Raw genomic sequence first — 13691 nt, 5'->3', positions numbered from 1 at the left:
GGGTAGAGACATATAGGTGTTAAGAACACGAAGCTAAATGCAAACTTTGCGGGCTCTCAGTCAGCCTCAGTAAAGAATAAAGTTTGTACAGCCAAAAAGAAAGTGTGAATATTAGAAGGAAAAGAAAGATTCAGAAGAAAAATTTCCGTCCGCATAACTGTTGTAAGAAAGAAAACATACTAAGTCAGCCATTTTGGCCTTTCCGAAAAAAATATTTAAATAATTTCCCATTGATGTAAAGATCCTGGCCTGGAAGCCGAGCCCGAGATCATCACCTTAACAGGAGCGCCACCTTACCGGGGCAGCCGCATCATCATTTGGACCACTTATGCGCGATCTCAACTTTTGAAGAGATAGCAGACTACAGCACGTCGTCGACTTCACGAGCAACTCGAAGAGCTGGAAGCCTGAAACGATGAATCAACGAAGTAAGGTCTTGCTAAAACCTGCAACGTGGAGCTCCCTTAGAATACACCTTACGGAATCCTGCGGAATCTCTAGCGCTTCGAGCTGTCCCTTAATTCGTCGTCGAGCCGCCATCGCGGCTAGACTCCTGGTTTACGCTTCCCTATCGCGCGAGCGGGCGCACCGCTTGACAGGCAACAGCCAGTGCTTAAAGTCTAAGTGGGGGGGAGGGGGGGGAGGTAGGCGGCGCCCATCATTCGATAAGCGCTGGAACTTATTTTATTACCAGTAGTGCCGTTTGCGGGGATTCAAATTCTGTATGTAATTTCTCGAAAAATGATTTAATCGCGAATAATCGGTTGCTATATGTGTATCTATTACAACGGTGTGTGCGTGTGAGTGCTGGTCGCCGCCCTATGAGCCCTCACTCCCCCATTTACTGAAGGGAGACTTGAAGGCCCGGCGACCGCGCCCGCTCGCGATGCGCCTAGAAAGCTATCACTGCGTGCGTGCGGACGTCAGGAACAGCATTGGTCGAGGCTGGTTTCTCCTGAATATGAGCCCATGCGGAGAGTAGCGCGCGAGCCCTTGTCGTGCTTCCTAGACCACGTCGCGTAAATATTCCCGGGCATCGATTCACTCGCTCACTTCTTTTTTTTTTTTTTACGAGAGATAGCTTACGCGTATACGACGCGCTCCTCTTGCCCATCGCGGTGGCTAAGTTGGCTCTGGTGTTCGGATTCTGGGCCCATGCTTGCGCGTTCGAATGTCGACATACGGGCGCACCATAAACGGGGCAAGTTCGAAAACGATCATGCACTAAAAAATTAAGTGCAGGTTACGAGAACTGCAAGTAGTCAAATTTAATCCGCAGGTCTCCACTGTATATAAGCTGTCTTCCGATAGCCTGTAGCTGTTGATAAATTAGGCCGAGTCAGTAAACAAATAAATAAATACATAATAAATAAATAAATAAATAAATAAATAAATAAATAAATAAATAAATAAATGCAGTTATTCGTGTGTGACTTGTAACCATGGCGACAGAAAGCATCGTCATAGATGTCGACGTAGATCGCGCCCGGTATCCGTTGGCAGGAAGCATACGAGAAATCATTCGCATATGTATCGGCCTCACTTCACTTGCACTCAACAGCAAGAAACGCTGGAATTTGTCGCGTGAAGCAAACGTCGCGTATTAGTGTATTTTGCAGTAATCTGGCACTAGAGCATAGAAGTTACAGTGCGTGGTGTAACGCTCTATGTCGACTTCGCTCATGGCTGCCCTAAAGTGAGCCGAAGACAAGGACCCGCGGTGTAAAGACAGGCGCGTTTTCGCGCCGCCGCTTTTGGCTGCTTAACGCCAGTTGTAAATTATGCTCCAGGGCCACATTCACGCGAGACAGCGTTTTGATTCGTTCACGCAGTCCGTGATGTTGCAAAAAAAACAAGAAAAAAAAAACAATAGCTGCGTGATAATACTTGAGCCCGTGATCTCGTTCAAACCTCGGCTAATCAGGTTCCCTTTGCTGTCGTAGAGCCACGTTCTGTCGGGATCGTGGCCCAGTTTGCGCAGGAAGTTCCTGTTGTTCTCGGCGGAGATGAGCTTGTCCGTGCCGCTGATCATCACGACCATGGGCACGCGCCGTTCGCGCAGCGTTGCCAGCTGGCGCTCGTACTGCGAGAGAGTCGCTGTTATGTGCTGGCAACTTCCGCAATCACTGTTCTAGTCGGCCTATTTCATATCCGCGGTAGGACGAAGGCCACTTCAAGTCCCCAATTTTTTGCTATATATATATATATATATATATATATATATATATATATATATATATATATATATATATATATATATATATATATATATATATATATATATATATATATATATCTTTCAATTTCTCAATATTTACACACCACCATTTCTTTTTTTTTTTTTTTTTGCCATGCAGGCCCGCCCTACACTACGTTTGAATTCCCTCGGCCCTTATTCCGTTATTCTAACAGACTACTGCTTAGCAGCTTTACGGATTGTATGGCCTACCCAGTTCCATTTTTAAAGCGAAGCTGTCTATGTCTCACTGATTGGTCTGTGAGCGCCGAAAAGGCACGGCAGGAAAGCCAACTTACACATCTGCGTATAACACTACAGTTTACATTCCCAGTATCGCGCCAGCGTCGACTGGTCAGCCGGCCGTTCAGCGGGCCGAGGAACGGTCTTAGAACCGCGGCGGATGCCCAGGCCAACTAAAAGGACGCCGGACTCAAATGTTGTTGATTTTAAAATAAAGTTTACGCCACGTTACCCAGACGAACTGTACAGAGAGTGTCCCACATAACTTGAGCCAAGAATTAAAAAATGAAAGGCGCGTCGGAAGTGAATTGAACCGAACGCATACTATTCGCAATAGCCTATAGTAACTCAGACAATTTTTTTTTGTTTTCCCCATAACTTACTAATTAATTAAGCTTAATTACCCAACTTTTGAATTATTGGCTGAGGATCCCAAGTATGGTAGGAAGAGTTGTAGAGCGCCTTCAGAAACCACCAACCGAGTTGTTTCTTTAGCCTTAGTTTTAGCCTTATGCATGGTAATCCTCAAGTCAACCCTCAGTGTTCGTCGATTAATGCCCACATCCATTTTCTTGCAAGTAAGCTCAGAAGTCCTAGCAAGTATTAATCAGAGCGAAATGACGAGAACCGAAGTAAAAAGAAGTCAACAGGACAAATGCTGTTTACTTATTCTTACTTCCGTCCTCGTTTTTATTTTACGCTCATTAATCTTCAACAGTACCATATGAACCAAGTAGCCCAAAGAGGAATAATCCTCAGCTCCAAGATTGCTAAGACAATAAATGAAAACCATTCGTTGTTCAAGTATTTTCGATTCACCATTACCTCTAATAATTAAAGATCGACAGCTTGAATCATTCTTGCAAGAATGGAGGGAATAACGTTGGAGAGATTGTGTCTCCTTGCCTGAGACCTTTCTCCATCGATATTTTCTCACTTTTTCTGTGAAGAACTGTGCTGCCTGTAAATCCTCGGTAGCTATTTCCTCAGATATCTATGCAAGCTTTCCTCTACTGATTTGCTCCATTTCATGTCTTCCCATGAACCTTGCAATTGGCTACTTCCGTAATTAACTGAAAATAATTTATAACAGGCCATTGTTGTCAGTATCATCACCAACACTTGCGAAATCTCTCGATATCTGTAAAGCAAGTGCTATTGTCGTTATCACCACCACATAACAGATACCCACTCGAGACCTCGTCTCGTCTGTCTGAGCCAAGACGGCACATAGCTACCTGAAATAAGGGCCCACATCGCATACTAAACTTCTGAATAATGCTTTGTCTCTCTCCGTTACTTGCGTCCATGCGCCTTCTTAACGGCTTACAGCAGTGGCCGCACAGGTATCGTTGACCGCAAGCCCGGCCGCGGTGAACAGGCAACCGCAGCGTCGAAGTAACTGGTACGCGTTCCGCGTATGCCACCAGAAGTGTTGTGAACCCACGGCTCCTTTAGCTCAGGGGAGATGGTGTAGCCAATCTTTCACTTCACGTTTGGCCCACCGATATGGCTCAGTGACTATAGTGTTCTGTTGCTGAGCATAATCAAGGTCACGGGCTCGATTCCTAGTCGCGGTGGCAGCATTTAGACGGTGGTGAAAGGCAAAAAACGTTCGCATACGCCAATTCAGGTGCAGGCTAAAGTACACTCGGGAGTTAAAATTGAATCTCAGCCTTCTACTACTGGGTCTCGCATAGCCATAGCGTTGCCTTGGGACATTGAAATCAATCAATCAATCAATCAATCAATCAATCAATCAATCAATCAATCAATCAATCAATCCTACTTTGAGTTTGTGGGCCTGGCTACATGTGTTCGTTATGTGGAATACGTAGATGTGCCTCTTGTGATCAAATCCATGGGTTGCAGGAAGAAACCAGCATACGACATCGTCTTTGTCGAAAAGATTACATAATACCACTAGTATTACCACTAGTAAACAGTATTGCCCCGAAACGGCAATGGCGCATGCACATAGCTTAAACTGTGGTGAAGTCACTTGTGCTACGGTTAAGCAGTTGGCGAAATATTAAAAAATCGGGGGTCCGACCGTAGATTGGAATTTTTTCCTTTAGCAGCTGGCTTCTTTTTTCTACTGAGAGAGTTCTAAGAAAATAATCTGGCACTAAAGTGTGGCTTAGTGATGCAATTAGTTTACCCGTAAGCGTCTCATTGCGAAGCGCCTAGAAAAGACAGACGATACCTTCAATTTAATGTTATGATAACTTGGTTCTGTTTCACTTCGAAGGAGCTTGCAACTGTGTGAAAGGGCTATCCTTAAAGCAATGAAAGGAGGATCTATACAAACGCAAGTTATTTTCTCGAAGTGTCGGTGCTCATAAAGTTGCACATCTCTTGTTCTCTTTGATCTCCTTTAATTCAACTTCCCGCCTTCTAAGTAAATTTTGAGCTTTCTAGGCGACTCCTTCAATATATCCTACTTTAAGGCACGTTCGGTGCGACCGCGTCAAAAATTAAGTATACTTTAAACCATCGCTCCTGCTTGCTCAAAAATGCTTGGACGTATGGGCCCATGTGAAAGCTTCACTCTTCAAAGCAACTCTGATGTGCCTGCTTGACAAGCAATAGCTTAATCCTACGTTTCCTCAAGGAGGTTTCAATGCGACCTTGTGACAGGACACAGATACGCGTGCGGAGATAGATACAGGAAGGTATACTAACCCGAGTGTCGTCGATGCTTGTGGTGGACAGGTAGGCGAAGAATACGTCCTTCATGTTAGGCTTCAGCGGGTGCCTGTTCAGCTTCATAAGCCATTTAGTGAATGCCGTAAGCACGGACAACCCGTACATATTCCGAAGCATCCACTCCATCGCCTTCAAGTTGACTGCGAGACTCCTTACAGCGCTGCGCATTGGAAATATAGGGCAATTGCACAGAGTGAGTCGTGAGTAACTAGTTGTTCCCCAAGCAAATTACAAACTTACCGAGACCAACTCAAGGCACTTGGAATTCAATATCAATGCGATGCTAATTTGGGCTGGTTGATGCGATATCACAACTCTGAATAAATACTCGCCACATAGCCGCCGCGCCGAGAAACAACAGCCGATCGAGGTTCAGGAGGTGTTCTGTGGTTCAGGTTTTAAGCGAAAGAGGGCGCCCCATCACAGCACGCGCTGAATGCCTCGTGTAGTCTTCAAATCATCGTGATGCCGCCGCTCAAAAGCCCGAAAACAAAAAAAAAGAGGGACGTCGAAAGACTTTTGTTGTGCACCATAATGCGTTCATCGCGGCGGAAAAACAGCAATGCATGATTTCATCGCTTCCAGAAAGTAGCAGATGACGCGCATCGGACAACGATCCCTGAACAGGAAACTTCCAAATCGGGAAAATGTGACTGATACTACGCTGGTCTATTCGAAGCCCTTCACTCGGGTCGACTTCCCTCTTCCCGGCAAATAGACCATTGTTTTCTTTGATTATTTGAAATAATCTCGCTGGCGTTTCAGATCGCGGAGTGCATATTACTCAGGCAGGTGCTTTGATAAGTTATAGAAATGCACGCTTAAGCTTCATTTGCTTTTGTTCGTTTTTAGGATTCTGCTCAAGCATTAGCATTAATGTTTTCAATGCTTTAAGCAGCAGGAATATTCTCGCTAATGTACTAGTGTCTCGCTAGTATCTGCAGGCACGGTTGCAGGAAAGATAGCTACCTCGGAAGGTCTGAAGTTGATCATGACAGGTGTTATGCCGCGAGGCGATATATCGTTTTCATAGCATGTTTTAGTTTAGCGGTGCAAGCAGAAGATGCTGATTTCTCATTCCACGCGGTGAGATAATTTATTTGCTCGCAAGAAATTTAGAAGCAACTGCAAACAGCGCTCCTTCCAGCTTTAGAGCGTTTGACCTGCGTACTGCAGCGTCGCTAGTTTGCTTTCCGACGCTGTGCACAAAGCTAAATTCCATTACACCATGGTTCAATTCGTTTCGAAGTCACGCACTTACACTACTACAACTGAACTGAAAGAAAACTTTTGCTAAATTTTGGAAACCTGTTAGAGGAAACTCAGCTTGGTCAGATGGGTTGTTATTCCCTTCTCACGTTTCACCTGGCTCGAGAATTTGTACAGCGGCAGGTTTTGCCGTGTTTCCAAGCCCGCGCGCCCCTGCCTCTAATACGGCGTACTGCGAGCACGGACAAGTGTCAGTCATCGGACGTAGACTAGGTTATCACACGAATGGGCGAACTAAATAAAGAAGGTGCAACCCGACTCACGAAACTGACAGTTGTTACCTCATTTTGTGCCCCTCTGGCCCCATAATTTATGCGCTAAGGCGGATTTCACGTACCTCTCAGTACCTAACCTTAAGAAATCTGTAAAGCTTAATTTTGATCGCCTTAGCGGAAGAGCGTGCACATGTAATATGAGGGGGCCGTTAAGGTATGTCTGCAGGCCTTTCCGGTCTTGGAGGTTGACTTCGGCTGGGTAGCATCAGGAAGCCCAGTATAGCATTTGCTAGAGCAGGTTAGGTCTGCAGCAGCAGTGATGGGTTTGTGGGGCTCGTCGTATTGATGGCACACCGGCTCGGTTATTTCCTCGTCAACCCTGCATTCCAAACCCCCATGCGTTGTCAGTCCTGGCTTTCTACGCAGCGACCAACCTGACGTCGGTGCCGGTGGCCGGCATAAGGAGCGCCAGGGATTTAACTTGGACGTCAGATTGCTCGGCGGTCAGTTGGACGGCCGGGTACGCACCCGAGCTGTGGCTCACCAGCATGTCGACCCTGCAAGGACTCCGCAAAGTTACGCTGCTTGTGAGGGTTAAAAGTAAGTGGATATTTCACTCTGTCCTAGCTGCGCCACTACTGAAACTGGCCAGAGGAACAAATAACGTCGTTAAGTGGCGCAGTATTGAAGTCTCGCCGATAGGCATCGTCATCATCATATCTACGTAAAACGTTTGCCAGTGATATCTCCAATTGTGCTTTTTCGCGCACTTGCTGACAGCTTAGCACTGCAAATTTCTTTATTTCAAAACACCGCCTAATCCTCTGCCTCCCTTGACCGTGCCTCCCACTCCTTCCAACTAGGGGTGGGCGATTGCTGGAAGTTTCGTATACGTATCAAATATTACTCATTAACTATCCGTATGCATATTCGAAAATAAATATTCGGTATTTCTTAATATTTCAAACTAATTAAACATCTCGCAGTAAGAGACTGTTTGAAGTCCTGAGTAAAAAGAGAACAAGGTGAAAGCAGGAGCCAGTGTTCTGACGAGTGGACTTGTTTTTTTCAAGAGGACATATGCTCTCCTCGGCATAGTATATATAGGTGCAGTTCTTTTAAAGGAGAGAGAATTGAATTGAATTATGGGGTTTTACGTGCCAAAACCACCTTCTGATTATGAGGAAATTTCCGGAAATTTCGACCACCTGGGGTTCTTAAACGTGCACCTAAATCTAAGTACACGGGTGTTTTTGCACTTCGCCCCCATCGAAATACGGTCGCCGTGGCCGGGATTCGATCCCGCGACCTCGTGCTCAGCAGCCCAACACCATAGCCACTGAGCAACCACGGCGGGTTAAAGGAGAGAGAGGGTAAAACAAGTGGGCGAGGCAATGACTGAGTGTATTCTAGCAGTGGTAATGTAAAATTTTGTTACTGAACGTTGGTGGACAAATGTGAGGTAGCACCGTGTGTCAGCCGGTTGACGTGTCACTGTGGATTCCTCTTCTCGTGGAAGAGGCCTGGACGACGGATGGGGAGGGGCATTATTTTTAATTTTTTTATTTCACAATACTGTCAATCCCGATAGGGATTATTGCAGGAGTGGGCATATGGTCATCAAAAAAGTACAATGTGAGCAAACACTGAACAAACAAGGAGTTAGCATAGAAAAACATGGACGCTTTCATTTATTGAGTAACACACTGGTCTTCACACAATTGCTCTTGCAGAAGAAAAAAATAAAATAACTAGAAGACTCAGTTGTGATTGCGATTGCTTCTTCTAGATGATTGGTAAATGTTTCTAATGTGGGCTGGGCAGTAATAGCAGGGTTTAAGCAGTTCCACTCTCGCACACCTCGCGGAAAGAATGAAAAGAAAAAAGTATTGTTGTTACAAAAAAATTCCTCTAGCGTGAGAGCGTGTTTATGCCGAGTCGGTCTAGTGAGCTTGTACTTTAGAAAAGTGGCGGGATCCAACTTCAGCGCACTGTGTAGTACCAAGTATAGGAACTTCAATCGTTGAACCTTAGCTCGAATTTCTAGGGTAGCGAGGCCTGCGCGATAAAGAAGTTCGGTTGGTGAATCTGTGCGTTTAAAACGATTATAGATAAATCGGGCAGCTTTTCTATGTATGCGTTCCAGTGTATTAATGTGGTTTTTGGAATGTGGAAACCATACTATGTTGCCATATTCGAGTGCCGGTCTGATAAGGCTGACGTAAGCAAGCTGCTTTGTCTGGCTGGTGGAATGCGATAAGGTGCGTTTGAGGTAGAACAGTTTGTTCAAGGCTTTTTTAGCTACGTACTGTATGTGCGCATTCCAGCTGAGGTCGGATGAGATGATTACGCCCAAGTATTTATACTGGGTGACGCTTTGTAGAATAGTGCCATTGAAACCGTACGGGAACTGCAGACTTGATTTTTTGTTTGTGACCGACATGCAGACAGGTTTGTCGGAATTTATCACCATTTGCCAGTCTGCGCACCACTGCACTACCTTATTTAGGGAATTGTTCAGTTTTGCTTGATCTTCGTGGTTACGCACAGTATGATAAAGAATGCAGTCGTCTGCAAAGAGGCGAATGGTGACGTCGACTTGGTTTGTTATATCATCTATGTATAATAAGAACAGAAGTTGGGCCAGAACTGAGCCCTGAGGAACGCCGGACAAAACAGGGACAGCATCAGAAAGCTGATCATTGTATTCTACGTATTGGGAGCGGTTTGACAGAAAGTCATTGATCCAACCAAAAACAGGGCCGTTACCAAGTAGGCGGTTAAGTTTGTGAAGCAATTTAACATGGGAAACATGATCAAACGCTTTAGAGAAATCCATAAAGATTATGTCTACCTGTAGTTGCTCATTAATGTATTGAGTTAAGTCGTGAAGGGTTTCCACGAGTTGGGTGACTGTTGATAAACCGTTTCGAAAACCGTGCTGGTTTGAATAGATTAAATTGTTTGCTTCCGCGAATTCTGTTAAGTGTTTCAAGATTATGTGCTCTAGTATTTTGCAGCACGTGCATGTTAAAGAAATTGGCCGGTGGTTACACAAGGAAGATGTGTCACCTGATTTTGGTATGGCAATTATTTTTGCAACCTTCCACTCTGCAGGAAGGCGGCTCTCACGGAGTGACTTTAAGAAAATTAAATGAAGAAACTTTCTTACTGGTTCTGCGTACCTTTTCAAGAAACTGTTCGGAATTTGATCTGGACCATCGCTTTTCTTTTCATCTAAATTCAACAAGACAGATAATATGCCAGCTTGTGATATTTTTGGGGTGCCCAAAGTGCTTTCTTGGCAGTGGCTAGGGACGAAGTGGTTGAGGGAACCATTATCGACGGTGAATATGGATTGAAAGTACTTGTTAAACGCGTTAGCTTTTTGTTTACTTTCCTGAGCATTCATGGAGGGCACGTTAGAGCGCTTCACGCTTAGGTAGCGCCAGAATTTTTGAGGCGAGTTTCTGATAAAGCTGTGTAATGAATTTTTGAGGAAACTGTTTTTGGCACAACGTATTTTACTTTTCAATGACGTCGTTAGCAGTGTTATTTCCGAGTCAGTTTTTTTACACATATGCGACTTTCTTCTTTTCCTAAGTCTCTTTATTTTGCGCTTCAAGTGGATTATATCTCTACATATCCATGGACTGCGTTTTCTAGTTTTTCTTCGAACTCGTGGAACAAAGGCGTTTATACAATGCATCACTATGGCTTTAAACTCGGTCCACACCACATCGATAGACGACTGCTGGTCAGAAATGAGGTCAAAAAAATTTTGATAATTGTAGGCAAGGTAGGTCATGATAGCTGCATCGTCTGCATCTTTGAACGAGAGCACTCGCTTTATAGGACCGAGCGTTCGTACAGGACTTGGGAATTGTAAAGAACAAAATATTATCTTATGGTCAGATAATCCTTCAAGGGGTTCAACGTGAGTATTCTCAAGGAAATGATCACTAATAAACACAACATCTAAGAGTGAACTGTACCTGTTTCGCTAGACTCCTGTTACTATTGTTCGTCTGTTAAACAAGGTATCGCAAATTATCACAAGTGTAACAATGACAGAAGTTTCCGAATGAATGAAGAAACAAAACCGATAATGCTAGTTATGTTTATGGTATCGCGGCGGAAACCTACACGAAAACCTGCGAGTTTTGCTTGTAGGCGGCCAACTATGTGGCATTTTTCTCTTTTACGCTACGACCAGTGCTATTTTCATCGCAACATGTATATACGGCAAGCAAGTCCTTTAGCAGCTTTTTCTTCTTCCTATTCTTCTAACGTTGTCTTTTTTATGCCATCATTTATTTAGCGTTCGCGAAAACGTCCATTCCATAAAGCGCGGCGTTTATTCTTCTAGAAAGTGCTTGCTACCCAGCTCTATATATGGCGAGAGGCTACTCATGCAGTTTTTAATGACAGTTAGTGATATATTTAAATCTGCTTCTTTGTCCCTGATTATTAGCTGTTTGCTCTAGTTAGTACAGGCATGGTAGCTACTTATATAGATGTAAAATGTGTCTGCTCTAAATACGTGCACGATTATGCGTTCCGCTATGCCATATTCGATTCGTTATTCGCTGCTCAGTATTCGTATTCGATTCATATTTTAAAGAATGATATTTGACCATCATTGCTTGGAAGCCATTTTGTTATGTTATGAGACCATAGGCTACCGGCTTTATACGAATTGTTTTGACCTACCCAACTCGACTTTGTCCTCTTAATATCAACTAGAATGCCAGCATTCGTGCTTTGTGGCATATTGTTACGCGCGAACCGTTTACTTAGGAATGCAAGCCACGTCAAGGGAAACGGTTGGCGTTTTTTCGGGAGCGGTCCAAAGTTAGCCCGCCGAACGCCGTCGTCCTCTTTTTTCACACTCCGTTCATCTTTGTCATTCGCGCTCCTTCTGCCCATTGTTACGAGAGCTCGTGACATTATTACTGCTTTCCCGTCTCGTAACGTTATAGCTAAGACAATCATCGCAGATGGGCTCTGTCGGAACTTTCTCGTTTGATCGCGTGTTTCTTTGTCGTTCTATTATTCTGAAGTTTTAGTTTTGAGTCCCAGCTCCGTAGGTCAGTACTGGCTAAATTCACTGATTATTCGCTGATTTCTGCGACCGAGACGCCCTTCCGGCCGAAGACACGCGCTTTCTGCACCACGCCCGTAAATTTAGTAGCAGCGCGTTGAAGTGCGTCGATGTCACCGAAAAGGTGGCAAAGTTGCCGCCATTTCAGTCATTGACGGGTACTTCTCCGATGCTCATAAAGGTAAAGAAGCATATCACTGCAGAGAATCACAAAGGTCGGTCAGCCTGGACTTTCCTTCCGGAAACAAATCCACGTGTGACCTAAACGTTTTATGAAGGAAGATGCCCGCAACTCACTCTTTTATGTCGAGCTCCTTGAGGAAATCGGTGGCAAGTTGGGTTTTCTCCTCGCTGCTGTGCCACCAGTAGCGGGTCTTCTCGGTGAAAGAGAAGTCTGATGAAAACAGTGAGCACGGCGGTAGCGTGTGTCAAGCTTGAAAAGCTACAACAACTTAGCTACCTGCGCGGGCTATAGAGCGACTGCTTGTATACTGTGCAGTTTACGTGTGCTCAATGAAAGAGTTACTGGAAACGTTATTGTTACAGAGATTGCACATCGTAAGCGTCTGCAGTATAGAGAACGTCCCGGTCGTATAAAATACCAGTTCGAACAGCCACTACGCTTATACATAATTGAAGTAAACACCGAACAACAAAGAAACTTTCATTTATGCTAGAAAAGCTGCATAAATTTGGAGCTAATCTCGGTATGAAATCTACGCAGCCTCAGTGCAGATCTTTCTAAAGGGCGACAGATGAGGTAGTCGCGAATTCATCTTCGTTATAGACATATGCCTGAAACAAGTTTGCATATTTAACTTTCGACGCGAAGCTATCTCCAATCTATGCTGGAAATGTTACTACTTGCTTCTCCGTCCATTTCTCCTGGGTCGGGCGAAATTTGTGCATACAGTAAGACGCCCAACTTAATGAATCTTCGGGCCTTTAGAGACCCCTAATGAATTCTCCATCATTTGTAGCATACAAGTATTGTGTGCTATGTCTACACGCAGAATCCGCCTAACGGGAACAACCGTGAGACTGCCAACCACTGAAACTGGCGTCGTCGGGCCACCCACCTGTCCATGCCATTCTCAGTGACTGACAGAGCATCTCGCGGTTGTAACAGAGCTAAGCGTTCACAAAGATCCCTGCAGCGACATTTCTGCGTCTCTCACTGTTTATAGTGTTCTGTGCGACTAAATGCAGTGGTACTTATAGAACTCTTCGTTACATTTCTCGCGACCATGTTTGTGATGCAATGGTAGTACTTAGGAGGATCGTTAAGGCGCTGCGAGAAAAAAGAATATCCGAAAATAAAGCTGCCAGGACTCGCCACTTGAAATGCAACGACAACGACGATAACAAAGAGAATAACTGGAAAGTTGCCCCAAGAAGTAGACAAACTGATAAGCTCAGCGCCACGTGTGGTATTTCTTCGGAAACACAGTCACTTCTGCGGGGCTGAGAGGAGGCTGGTGCTGTTCGGGAACGAGGGTGCGTTCCCAAACAGCACCGAGAGCCGAAATCATGTAGAATATTATAACTAGCGTCCCTGGTGAGTTAACTCAATCATGCTCTTGAACACTGCATGCCACATGTCAGCGTCAGTCGTCCGCTTAGCGCGGGGAGGCCCAGGTATTTAGTCGCGGCGGGATGTTATACTACACAATCTGCCAAGGCAACAATTAGCAATAAGCTATAACGCTCCCCAGCGCTAGAGGTGGAAAGCCACATGCGATTTCCGGCAAAAGGCACACGATTGAACAGCTAGCGTACCTTCTGTTCCGCGAGATAACGCTGGTGTTACAGGACGCGGACCGCAATGAAAGAAAAGAAAAGAAAAATTAACACATATACGCACAACAAAATCATACTGTCACACATGTCGCCTGTCTGCGTCCCGTTGGGCCGG

This window comes from Dermacentor variabilis, chromosome 4, assembly GCF_050947875.1.
Source record: "Dermacentor variabilis isolate Ectoservices chromosome 4, ASM5094787v1, whole genome shotgun sequence".
In the NCBI taxonomy this organism is placed as follows: domain Eukaryota; kingdom Metazoa; phylum Arthropoda; class Arachnida; order Ixodida; family Ixodidae; genus Dermacentor; species Dermacentor variabilis.
Note: the sequence above shows the minus strand (reverse complement) of the source record.